Source organism: Lepeophtheirus salmonis, chromosome 6, assembly GCF_016086655.4.
Source record: "Lepeophtheirus salmonis chromosome 6, UVic_Lsal_1.4, whole genome shotgun sequence".
NCBI classification, from domain to species: domain Eukaryota; kingdom Metazoa; phylum Arthropoda; class Copepoda; order Siphonostomatoida; family Caligidae; genus Lepeophtheirus; species Lepeophtheirus salmonis.
The window spans coordinates 27,999,359-28,012,396 of NC_052136.2; the positions used below are offsets into that span (position 1 = coordinate 27,999,359).

At 30.4% G+C, this 13,038-nt stretch overlaps 3 long non-coding RNA genes across 5 annotated transcripts; 2 read left to right on the forward strand and 1 right to left on the reverse strand.

Moving 5' to 3' along the window:
• Nucleotides 1-301: 301 nt before the first annotated feature.
• LOC139905847 (uncharacterized) lies at nucleotides 302-554 on the reverse strand. The gene is made up of 2 exons (XR_011780933.1): nucleotides 416-554; nucleotides 302-353 (listed from the first exon to the last, which is right to left on the reverse strand). It is a non-coding gene; the product is annotated as an uncharacterized lncRNA (long non-coding RNA).
• Nucleotides 555-1,547: 993 nt separating this feature from the next.
• LOC121120714 (uncharacterized) lies at nucleotides 1,548-2,909 on the forward strand. Its single transcript, XR_005865164.2, has 5 exons — nucleotides 1,548-1,746; nucleotides 1,808-1,875; nucleotides 1,936-2,125; nucleotides 2,177-2,477; nucleotides 2,541-2,909. It is a non-coding gene; the product is annotated as an uncharacterized lncRNA (long non-coding RNA).
• Nucleotides 2,910-5,269: 2,360 nt separating this feature from the next.
• Nucleotides 5,270-8,643, forward strand: LOC121120715 (uncharacterized). Of its 3 annotated transcripts, none has more exons than XR_011780701.1 (5): nucleotides 5,270-5,632; nucleotides 5,685-6,084; nucleotides 7,087-7,186; nucleotides 7,276-8,248; nucleotides 8,503-8,643. It is a non-coding gene; the product is annotated as an uncharacterized lncRNA (long non-coding RNA). The 3 variants fall into 3 exon arrangements; XR_011780702.1 differs by lacking the exon at nucleotides 8,503-8,643 and having other exon boundaries at nucleotides 7,276-7,989; nucleotides 8,063-8,484; XR_011780703.1 differs by lacking the exons at nucleotides 7,087-7,186; nucleotides 7,276-8,248; nucleotides 8,503-8,643 and adding an exon at nucleotides 6,181-6,455.
• Nucleotides 8,644-13,038: the final 4,395 nt, after the last annotated feature.

Below are 13,038 nucleotides of genomic sequence, written 5' to 3' on the forward strand. Positions count from 1 at the left end.
AGAACCACTGCTCTGTAACAAAAAATGTAAGAGGGAGTACTTTTCAGTACGAAGTGTCTACTCTCTATCTAGAATACTTTAGATCTCACATTTTTGTTTTTTTTTTTTAATAATATTTAATGCCAGTTGTGACTAAACTCCAAAGCCACTATACCCAAAAATACTCTATAAAATCCAAAATTACAAAAATGAATACTACAAACACTATTGTTCCAACAGCCAGTACAACTCCATCCTCTTCATCTTGAATCCATAAATCCTAAACTCCACCCTCTTTATCTCTTTTTACCTATGACATAGGCTATGAGGAAGGTCATCCTGTTCTCCCCACAATAACTAAGTATCCGTCATGCCTAGAAGGTAAGTGAGTTTGTTATATGTCGTAATCAATTTATTACTATTTAATTTTATTTACAGTTATATCAAAAGCACAATTGCCTGTAATTGCAGTGTCTTATTAAAGCTGCAAAAAGAAAATTTCAGCCCAATTTATTGGTTGATCATAAGTCCAGGAAGGTGGAACCGAAAAATCGTAAACGTAAGTTCGACTAAATTATAAATGTAATACTATTATTACCATTTCTATAGCCCTGAACTTTCGCCTTTTCTGCTTTCGAAAGGAAGAATAGAGGTACTTATTAAATCAAAGTAAATATATGGCTAATCTGTTAATCAAATTATTTATTATTTTATAGGAAGTGCTCTTTCTCAATATGGTTCCGGCTCGTTAAAAGGAGCCAGAACAAGGAAGGATATCTGATCCTTTTGCTTCTAAGCCGGACATTGTTTCTCAGCGTCCTATCAAGAGGAAGGAAAATCCCAGGTGGAGGAGCACCAGGTCTTAACAAGTTCCTTGTGATGCATCATCGGCTACAAAAGGAATTAAAAGATGTAAGATTATTATTATTAAATATACTTATCATCGTAATTAATTAATTTATATGATTTTCTCCTTCCTCGATAGGCAATTTGTAATGACGCAAATCCCATCCTGATGGAAATGAGTCATCATATTCTGCTTAACTTCAATATGGAAGGATGCAGGCAGGGAAGGTTGCAAGGATAGCACACAACACTTCAATCGTTCGTTCCAATAAGGGGGAGATTTTTTCATTGACCTTTTATTTACATGGTCATCCTCCTGTCTCAATCCAAAAGATCTTCACAACTAGCTAAAACTGTGCAAAATAAGTACTCAGCAGGATCAGGAGAATTTGCCGGTAACTCTAGTAAGAGACAGGGCAATGCTCTTTTTTAATTATCTTTTTGAATGGTCACGGTCAAAGGGGATGGATGTGCATGAATATCAAAACGTCTTATAAAATGAGTAAACCAAATGTTCTATATATGGAAAAATTGAGTACTGTAATGGGTCCTTATGATCTTTTCATCTAAGTCAAATAAGACCAAGGAATCTATGGGCCCTGAATATCATAGTAAATGATACCCTAATAAAGACACTTCTAAAGTCTGATTTCTTCAATGCAAGTTCAAATAAATTATCATGATATATATATATATATGTATATAACAACTTTTTATTGAAGGATACACTATCCTCCGCTCAAGAAAAGAAGTCGTTGGTCACACAGAACCAGGAAGAGTTCAGGATTTTCTGAATTTATTCCGTCGGAGGGGGTGGGGGAGGAAGTCTTCTACCTCTGCAGAATCGGAAACATCATCGATATATTTCGATGATATCAGAAACTCCGAAGTCCAGGAAGGTGGGACCGAAAAAACGTAAACGTAAGATCAACTAAATTTTCAAGATATATAAACATAATAACTATTATTACCATTTCTATAGACCTGAACTTAAGTCCTATGGCATAACCATGGATACTGCCTTTTCGGCTTTCGAAAGGAAGAATACGGGTACTTATTAAATCATGATATATAATGGAGATCTGTTAATCAAATTATTTATTAATTAAGGAAGTATTCATTCTCTGTATACTTCCGGCTCGTCAATGACCCAGAAGAAGGAAGGATATCTGATCCTGTTGCTCCTGAGCTGAGTAATTCCTCAGTGTCCTATCAAGAGGGGAACAATCCCAGGTGTAGGAATAACAGGTCTTCTAAGTTCCTTGTGGTATATCGTCGGCGAAACAAGTAATTCAAATAAGTAAGATTATTATTATTAAATATGTATATCATCTTTAATTATTTATTGCAGGTAAGAACAAGGTCTTACGGTTTGTGATAATTCAACCTCCCTTAAGCAATTTGAAACTCCTCTTTTACCCTGAGGTCGGATTTTAAAAATTAGATATAGGATTACAACAAATATAAGACCTCTATGAAGACGTCTCCAACCAGTTTCCATATTCAAAACTTTATTCCATGCAACGACTCAGCATATATTTTACTTCATGAATGATTAAAATAATTGAAAAAATTTTTCAAGATCGCTTTTGAAATCAATAAATCAGAATTTTTCATTAATGAAGTAGTAACAAATTTTAGTAATGAGATAAGTAAGTACTCTATATCACTTAAATAATTGAAAAAATATACATAAATATGTTTTTTTAATGCAGGTTCACAGTTTTCAATTTGATAATATTGACAACTCAACCCATCTAATAAATTGATCGGATTTAAAACTGAATAATTTATTCGATCTATTATAGAACAGTCTTAATTGCTCTGGTGAGAAAGAAGAAGACTGCAATAATGAAATCCCACTTTTGGAACTAACTCAAAAAAAAAAAAAATCAAAGAAAAATAAGGAATAGATGGAAGGGTTAGAGTTTTTTCTTGGAGAAGAATCTTAAATTAATATGACAATTCCTTTAGTTGTTGGAAAATTTATGTCCTAAATTATCCTATTTATATTTTTCATTACGTGTTATTTGTGTCTTCGGATTTTTTCCGGGGGAAATAAATATCATTTATGATCTAAAAAATATCTTATCTAATTTATTAGGTAGAGATCTTGATTATTTTAAACTCTTAATTATGAATGAATATTGTTTAAAACTTATACAAATTCAATGTCTTTATCCAAAAATTAGTTTTCGACCACAGCAGGTCCCAAAAGACAATTGAAGATTGAAAAATATTTAAGAGAGAGATTTTTTCTCACAAACCTACCAGAAAAAATAAAGGGATTCTATAGGAAATATTTTATCTTTAATATGTTTGCTTTTGTAGCAGAACATGTAAATATGTTAAGGATTTTAAATATATATATTTACAAAATTATGTATATTTTCGATTTCCAGAACCGTCTAAAAGACAATCACACTTAATATATGTAATATATTTTCTCTGGCTTTTGTCTTAGTGAAGACGTGGAATCATGTAGAAGACTTAATTTCGCTTATTTGTCAGAACATATAAAGCTTCTTATGATCTTATACTATAGTTGTAAATTTTTTCGTTTTCCAGATCATTTATCAGACAATAAATAATTCTATATAAAGCACATTATCTTCGATATTATATATTTGAAGGTGTTAAATTATTATAGACGATAAGATTTTATCTACCTTACCCACCAGGTAATGTATTTTGGTAAAATATATGATATTTTCTATATTCAGACTATCAAAATTTCATTATAAAACTTTTATTTATTTTTTCGTATTTGTCATTGTTAAGGTGACAAATCTTAATCATCAATATGAGTTTACATCACTTATCTACCAGAATATGTAATAATTCGAATGATTGTATAATCTTGCACTTTTTCGATCTCAAGACCTGACTATAAGACTATCACAATCTAATTATGCTGTATATATTTTTCGTTTTTATTTGTATTCGTCATTGTAAAAGTGTGAAATCTTCATCGTTGATATTATTTTACTTGATCTACCTACCAGAATATGTATGGATGCGAATTATCTCATATTTTGTAAAACTATGATCGTTTTGAATATTGAGAAGAGTCTATAAGACGATCACAATTTCTTTCTAAATCCTCATTGACCTTGAGATTTTGTCTTACTTATCTACCAGAATATTAAAAAATACACAGTATATCATATTTTTGTAAAATTATGGACGTTGTAGATGTCTTAAAAACAATCACAATTTCTTTATCAATCATATTTTTTTTTCCTCACCAGCAAGGTTTTTATTTCAAGAATATTTGCGGTCATATATAATGTAATTATCTAAAGGACTTCAATTCTCGAAGTTGTTCATTTAAGACTGTGAATTCATACTTCCAATGTAGCAAACCATGTTATGAGAACCATAATTAGTGACTTATAGGCTCTTTTAACAAACTTTATGTGTACATTTCTAGTATGATACAATGACATTTGAATATTTAACTACGATTGTAATAAATGATAATTATCTTTATTGATATTTATCAAAGAATATGAATATTAAAACTCTATATATTCATTCATTTCTATTTAGAATGATAATTCGGCTCCAACTTCATTAACATGTAAAACAAATATTAATCTAAATTTCTTTGTCAATGTTTAATTCCATAAATGTAAATACATATTTAATGACGACAGAAACACTTTCATGTATTAATAAACAAAATACACTTGAACATAAACTTTATTAATTGTACTTTTATTGGTAAAAATTTTAACAAATTCTTCCCTTGTTTTAGACTTCAAATGGGATATTGTGACCTGCACCTGACAGGAACTGGGATATAGTTTTATTCCCAGCCACTTAGCTTTCACATAAGTTAAATATCACTAAAGACATATATCAATTTAAAATAATCTTGCCATTTTTTACAGTTTTACACTTTTCCCTTTTTTTTCTCCTGCCATTTTTTGCCTTGCCATTTTTTCCTTGACACCCCTTAAATGTATCCTCATTATTCATAACAAAAATTAAGTAAAATGCTCATTGAAAAAAACAAAAGCATCAAAACTTCAATAATACAACATGAATTAAATAGAATTGCATAAACTACCCTCTAAAGGATAACATCATCTACTAATGTGCTTTTTATATTCACGAATAATTAACTGAAGAGTTCTTTTCTACGAAGAAATATATGGAAGTATTTCATTAAATCGGATGCAACCTCGCCCCATTGGATGTTGGTATCTTCAAAGAATATTTGGGAAGTATTCCATTAAATCGGATGCATAATTTTTAGCTACAAGGGTCATTATGTATTCAAAAGAAATCAAAAATAATGAAAAAAATTAAATTTCAAAAATATAAAAATCAAATATTAATTTTTTTTTCAAAAATATAAATCGAAAAAAATTAAGTCAAATTTTTTTATTTAAAAAATATGTATTCAAAAAATCATATTTTTTTTTGGGGGGGGGCTTACAGTCCCTCTAGTCCACCACCTACAGACACTCCTGAGTTATGCACCACTTGTAAAATATTCTTTCAAAATCTAAAGTACCCCAAGGGTTATGCATACATCCATTTGAGAACCACTGCTACAAATTACTAAGAGACGCGTTAATTGGCTCAATTCTTCGAGAGGAAACACCAAACAGAATATATCCTTTAATTGCCTCTTCTGTATAGTTCTCGATAAATATTTGATCAAGCAAAATAAACTGCTTAATTATGGAAAGAACAGGACAGTCAACAAAAGCGTGAATACTATTTTAAAATTCGTTTACAGTCTTTGCAAGGACCTGAAAACTTTATCAGCTTTACCGTTATTAAGAATTGAGAAGTAAATTTCTTCCCATCATTTATCTTCAAAGTGTACAATTTTCTTTTCCCAGGATTTATCAAGGTTGAGAGCAGATTTAAAATGAACAAGTATTTCCTAAGCTTCTTTGGAAAGATAAATTCTGGAGCTAGTGGAAGATGATATACAGCAATTCTTAGGAAAGGAAAGACGAATTTACCTTTATATCAATATAAAGTTGGGTTTTAGGTCATGGAGAGTAAGGACGTTTTCGTCTGTAGCGATTTTTCAAGCTTCAATCATAAGCATAATGTCATCTGCGTATAAACCAACCAAGTTGCATATATCACCAAAACGAACCCCTAACCCCTTGTACATATTTACGATTCAAGTAATGGTTTAAATGCTCAATCGCAGTTACAAAGGGAAGAGAGGGGGTGGGAGGTTAATTTCGTCCAGTTCGAGAAAAATTAATTTGGCCAACATTTATTTGAGTAAGTATCCATTTCCGCGAGCTTCATTTCATTGTCGTTCATTTCAGCGACATTTTTCATATAATAAAAATTATAAAATAAATTACGTGGTTATAGGACGTCATTATTAAACGTCATACCTCATCACACACCAGTTTAGTGTTCAAAATCAAATTAAGAAGTCTGGAAGGAGCAACTTCGACTCTTATCGGATTTCGTCTCAACTCTGTAAGCTTATTTGGAGGAATGAATTTACAAAACATTTTGAGTGGGATGAAATTCAAACACTTAGCTGTATGGACCCTTTTGGAGTAGGATATCTAAAGAAGGATGTGCTTCCTCCGATCATTTTTGTTGTCAAATGTTATGACAGTAAACCTTTAATTCATGGGCCATTTTTGACTTGATTTCAAACTATTTACTGTATGTGTTTTACTACGTTATTCTCCTGTAGTCTTTATGTGTTTTGTCTTACATACCTACCAAAACAATTTCAGATTCTAATGATCACATGTTTTTCAAAAATCTTGCTGTTAACTATCTCAAGACCGTCATTGTAAGACAAAACCTTCCCCTCAATGATGATAAGTATGTAAGACAAAACCTTCCCCTCAATGATGATACAAAACTTTCAGTAAGAGAAAATCTAAATTATATCAGTAATATTAATAATTTAAAAATAATGAGTGTCTAATGGGTGGGTCTTGTGATGAAAACGACAAAGATTAAAAAAAAAAAAAATGTAACTTTAGCATCTTCAAATGTTCTGGTAGGTAGCCGAGACAAAATTTTCCAATTAATTATGATACAAAACTTTCAGATCAACAAAGTCTAAAATATATTTTTTAAATATTCATCATTTAAAAGTATTGACTATTTTATAGCCAAGTATTATTTCGGTGTTGATTCTCAACTCTATTCTTAGTCCAACCAAGAATTTTTATCATTTCGATAATTATTACCTTCCAACCAATGTTGTATTAGTTAAGAATGGTTACAATATTAATTTATTATCTTACTCAGTTTTTATCAAGCTTGAACGACTTACCAAATGCTCAAATTTGAAGAAAATGATTCAATCCTAGATCACTTGTGTCTTGAAATGATACATTTTTTAATAAAGGTATGAGAAGAGTAGACAATATTGATCCTTGATATTACAATATTAGACTGCCATGTCCTCTAAATATTGAAATAATGTTCTCTTCTTAGTTAGAAAGTTATTATTAACAAGAATCGGATTCAATATTATATAAGACGTCAAAGTATAATTCTATCGTCTTCATCAAAATCCCAAAAAAAGACAATTCAAATTGTTGAAATGTATAATTGTGATGGATATTGCCGAAGTTTGATTAAAAATTAAGTAAAATTCATATGAAAGATAAACTTATGTTAATTTTAAATCATGTCTTCCAAAATGTAAGTTATAATTTTTACACCTTTCCAATTCTGTAAAATATAACGCGTGCATAAAAGGTAGCTTCATTTTTTTAAGTGCATTTATTCTGAAATGCATTGGACCTACAATTTCAATATTACATACTTTTCTTATGAAGAATTCTAGCATATTTTGAATATAATATTATGCATGTAAAAAGAAAAAATAAATATAACAATTAAATTTTTTTTTAACAATAATTGTCATATATAATTTTAATTCCTTGTCAACTTGGCTCTCTTATGAAGGCTGGTATTTGGATGAATTTTCGTCTCCGTTCATGGTATATGAAGTTCCGATTAAGAGCATCTTTTGGGATGGATGATCAATTTCGAAGTATCTCTCTTTTATTCCCTCGGTCTGCCTTTCTTGTTCCTAACTCTTGGAGAACATATAAGTCTACTTCTTCCTGTCTGAATGAATGAAGAATGATCTTAGGCCTTAACAATTCTCAAATTAAGAATACATTTAAATTTCAAATTGCTGTATATTTTAGTTATATCTTAAAATTGTTGTAGTACCTAATTAACATATCTTTATTTTATATTTTACATCCAGAACATTTTATCTGAATGTGAATGTAAATTGAACCCGTCATAGTCTCAACCCTTGAATGTATTCCTTGTTATATATGGACGGATAGATTCCTACATTTCCTTGGTTTGCTTCTCTTCCTTGGATAATTTTCATTCGGTCATCCTCCCTTTGGATATCAGAATTATAGCAACTCTTGCTTAAGATAAAGTATCTCGGATCTCTTCTTTTGTACTAATTTTTAGAGAACATATACATTTTTCCAACTTTAAATAATGAAGATCGATCTATACAAATGAAAAAACACTTTTAACCTTAAAATTGGTTTCTCCATTTACTCAAATGTTTATGTATTTTATTTTTAATGTAATTAAATTTTATGATTATAGCTTATGTATCATATTAATGTTCTGCTTATACGTAATATTTTACTTTATTATATTAATATATTATTTTAATTATAGTATCTTGAAGAAACGTATGACATTGACTAATTCAACATATCTACATCGCTTGACAAATTGGAAATAAATACGGCCTGCCTTTTTGTAATGTATTAGTGTTTTCTTACCCCTTCTTCTCTTCTCTTATTTTCTTGTATTTATATATATAACTTTTACTTTATAATATTTTTTAGTGTCTTGAAAAACGTAGTCTTTTACCTCGTTTTAAATAAATAGTCGTGTATTTTATGTATGTATCTAGCAGAATACAGATTTTTTATAAATTCTTCCTCCAATTTTTCGCTCTGTAAATCTTCTTTAACAACTATATTTTTCACTTTTCTTCTTTAAAAACTATATTTTTAGTTAATAAGTTAGAAAAACCTATAAAATGAACACAAGGATATATCAAATACACTAATAGCAACACAAAATATAATTATGAAAAGAGTACCGATATTTTAATATGCATATATATTTTTATCTAATAGTTTATGTTAAAAATTGTCTTTTATTTCATTTTTTTTGTATGTTCAACTTCAATAAAATCTCTTTTTATGCTTCAGCAATAGTCTATCATCATATGCATATCCCATCCTCCTCCAAAACGTTTTTCCATTCCTATTAAATCTTGATGAAATCTTTCTTCCTGTTCATCACTTACATCATCAAGATTATGAGGAAAGCTTGCAAGATGGCTATGAAGAAAATGAAGTTTAATACTCATTTAACATTATATTGCTCTGTAGACTTCCATCTGTATATGCATTAACTCTTTGTAGTTAGTTGCTTTATAATTACTCAGTAACTAAATATTAAAAAAACAAACAGAAAAAAAAAAAAAAAACAAGCATTCCTTTCCAGATTTGTCATTTTATTGATAAACTCTTTATCTTGATAATTTTCATATTTTCAACCCATCAAAAACACCGTATTCCAGGAAATTAATTTCTATTTGCAAATGTATAACACATCAACTTCGGTTTAAGCAATCTTTTTTGATTCAAGTGTGAAGCTAGGAGCAGATGTTTTTTTCCTAATCCCAAATCATGTTTCAAATCATTTCATTCTTGCAGATCAAATTCTTTAAGGTGACAAGATATATCTTCTAAAATTTCAAAGTCTGGATGATTATCTAAGGTTTTTTGCTTGTATTCGATCTTCATCAAAATTAAAAAGATGGTTAGTTGTAAGAGACTGTTGCACTAGTGTCAATTCTTGTGCTTCAAACAATCCCTATAAAGCACTTATTTTACCTTTTCCATTAATTATATTTTTAATATTATATAAATAGCATGTTAGTTCCTCGAGATGAACTTGTCTTGGGATGAATTTTCCTCGGGATTAACTTGGTTTGGGGTGAACTTTCCTCGCGGTGAACTTGCTTCGCCATGAACTTGTTTAGGGATGAACTTTTCTCTCGATGATTAAATAATTACATAATAATCCATACTAAGAAAGTTTTGAAATGTATTTAATCCTAAAAGTTGTTTACTTCAAGCAATCCTTAAACATTTATATCTCCTTATCACATAAAAAGCTCAACATATATTAAGAGTGGAATGAAACTGAAAGAATGATTACAATTAATTACTAATTATCTCTATATGTAGTTATGTTCCACAATATCACAGTTATTCGTTCTTAAATGTCGGAAGTGACGAAGTTACACGGACAAACAAGACTCGGGACTTTAATTCTTTGAAATAAAGGAGCATTGATAGAGTCGTTAGATGAGAATCACACCCATGTAACGAACGTCCTTCACTTTAATAGCGGAAAGAAGGATTCCTAATGTCCCGAAACCCGGAGTGGATGAGGAGTATGGATGAAATGGATTACTGAATACAAGTAGACATCGACAGCTGACACGAACCATGGTAGAGATATTGAAGAAATTTAAATCCTGTAATAAGTTCCCCTTTTGAAATTGCGTCAACAACGACTGACCCAAATGAAAAAACATCCAACTTTAGTTAAAAGATGGATAAATACCTTAGTTGTAGATATAGTGTTTAGTTCAAAATCAGCTTATACCCTTATGGGATTAAATGTAACTCCATAGGTGTTTCTCTTTAATCCATCCCACTATTTTGTCTCTGACTAGCTACCAGAACATTTAAAGATGCTAAAGATCACATTTGTCTAAAAAAATATATTTACTGTATTGATCTCAAGACTCGTACATAAGACAGTAATTATTTTTAAAGAATGAACATTTAATTATGCTAAGTATAACATATTTTTCGAAAATCATTGCCGTTTTCTATCTCGAAACCGTTTCATACCACAGCTCTTATTTTAAATGATGAATTTACATACATGTATTTGATTTTGCTGTTCGGAAGGTTTTGTATCATCATTGATGGGAAGATTTTGTCCCAACTACCAACCACAATGTTTAATTATCCTAAAGATCACATATTTATCGAAAATCTTTATCGTTTTCGATCTCATGCACCGTTTATATAATTATTATAATTTTTAATTCATGAATTTTTACAAACATATCGTAGATTTTATACATCACAAAGTTTTGTATCATCATCAATTGGTAGTTTTTGTCTGGACTACCAACTAGGACATTTAGTTATGCTATATATCCCATATTTCATGAAAATCTATGCTATATTCGATCTCAAGATCGATTCAGAAAACATTTCTTATTTTTAAATGATGCTTATTTTCTCAAATGTATTAGATTGTATTGTTCTGAAGGTTTTTTATCATTATTAATAGGAAAATTACAACCCACAACCCGAGATGCACTTTCAGAGTCTGACTTGTTCCATCTTTTATAAGATATTTCCCTTGGAGTGAAGTAGCTTTAACATCCTAAACAGGAGTATTTTGCTTTATTTGGGACCAAGTATTCGGCATTTTGGGAATTGAATCCGAGGAAATTTCAGCACAAAAAACCTTATCTTCTACTTAATTGATTTATGTACATCGATTTTGAGAAATTTTTAAAATACATACAATAGTTAACACAAGAACAAAGCTTTATTAATAGATATCTGCTACTTTATGATTTTTTTTTGCTTAATTTCTGTCCTATTTATTGATGACATAATGTGGTAATTTCACAAATAATGTTGAAACTAAAAGGTAACCTTTAAGTAATCTTATTAGTTCTATCTGAAATATATAAAAATTCCTGTATTTTCAAAAGTTCTTAAAGACAAAGATATATCTTGATCTTAGTACTCCAATTTTCACTGCAATTCTGTATATATAATTTAAAGTTGCTTATCAATTATGATGCCCAGGCAAGTTTGGTGGTGTAGTTTAACCAGTCTTGGAACCCAGCAGTTCAACTGCACTATCTGTGAGTCAATATATATTTCGGGATATCATAAAGACTCCTCGAAGCTCAAAGAAGCAGTGTCTGATAAATTTAACTTTTTATGGTACCGAAAGTTCACCTGCTCAATTCATAGGTCAGGGTATATTGAATCTTATTTGAAGGTGTCTTTGATGGTTAGAAAGGTTCCTAGAGACCAGTGGTTCACCTTCACAACTCGAGGGCTCTCGTGTATTTTCGGTTATAAGGAGTAAATGACTTTGTGTAGGAAAATTGTAAATATAATGGATTGGAAGACGCATTTATGTTCCTGGTTATGATTGCTCATTGTCAAAATAAAGGGTCATGATTGAAAGTAATAATTTTTGCATATACGGTAGAAAAAAAAGAATATGTATGTCAGTCGATAACTACTTTCTTGATTTAATATTAGACAAAAAATAAAAATAGTAACCTTCAGAGTAATCTCCCTTTTTATTCCAAACTTTATTTCCCCATTTTCTATCCAATATTCATCGGGGGCCAGCAATTTACCAGGAGAATATGTGGGTATAACGTATTATAGGATATAAGAAAAAGTCATCGGTCCGTAGAAAGACAGAGGCTAGTCTGCCTCGGGACTAAACAACTCACCTCACTAAGCATTGTTAGGAAGAGGGAGGGAAGGAATCACGATCATGATGTTTCATTACATCAACTATAATCAGATATAATAAGGAGGTAAAGATATATACAAGGACATTTCCTGGACTTACTCCAATGTCGATCCCCAATTCTACATTGAGTCCAACAAGGACTTAAAATTACAACTCTGCCACAAATCTTCAGGGCTATCCTCCCTCTTTAGAAGGGAGTTTTATAAAAGAAATCACCACATTGGTATCATTGTATATGAGTACGATATATTTTAAACCGTCTTAAGCTTATTTTTTACTCACTAGATGGTTCTAAAGCTGAATCAATATTTTTTTTAAAGACTTTATTACGACAATAAGTAAGATTAGCATACCTGTACAAATATATATATATATACCTTTTTGATCACCTAAAGAGAGCGAGTCCGTTCCCTCACGCCTCAGCCACTTTGCAAAGCAAGGAGGCAAGAAAATTTAGGTGAGGCATCTTGCAAGGGGACCCCCTGTTGGGAAATTTATTTCAATTTGTCCTCGATTGGTGCCTGGCCAATAAAAATGGAACCGTAATAATGGGCTTCAAACCTTATAAACTTCGTTCTGAAACGATGAAATCCCCCT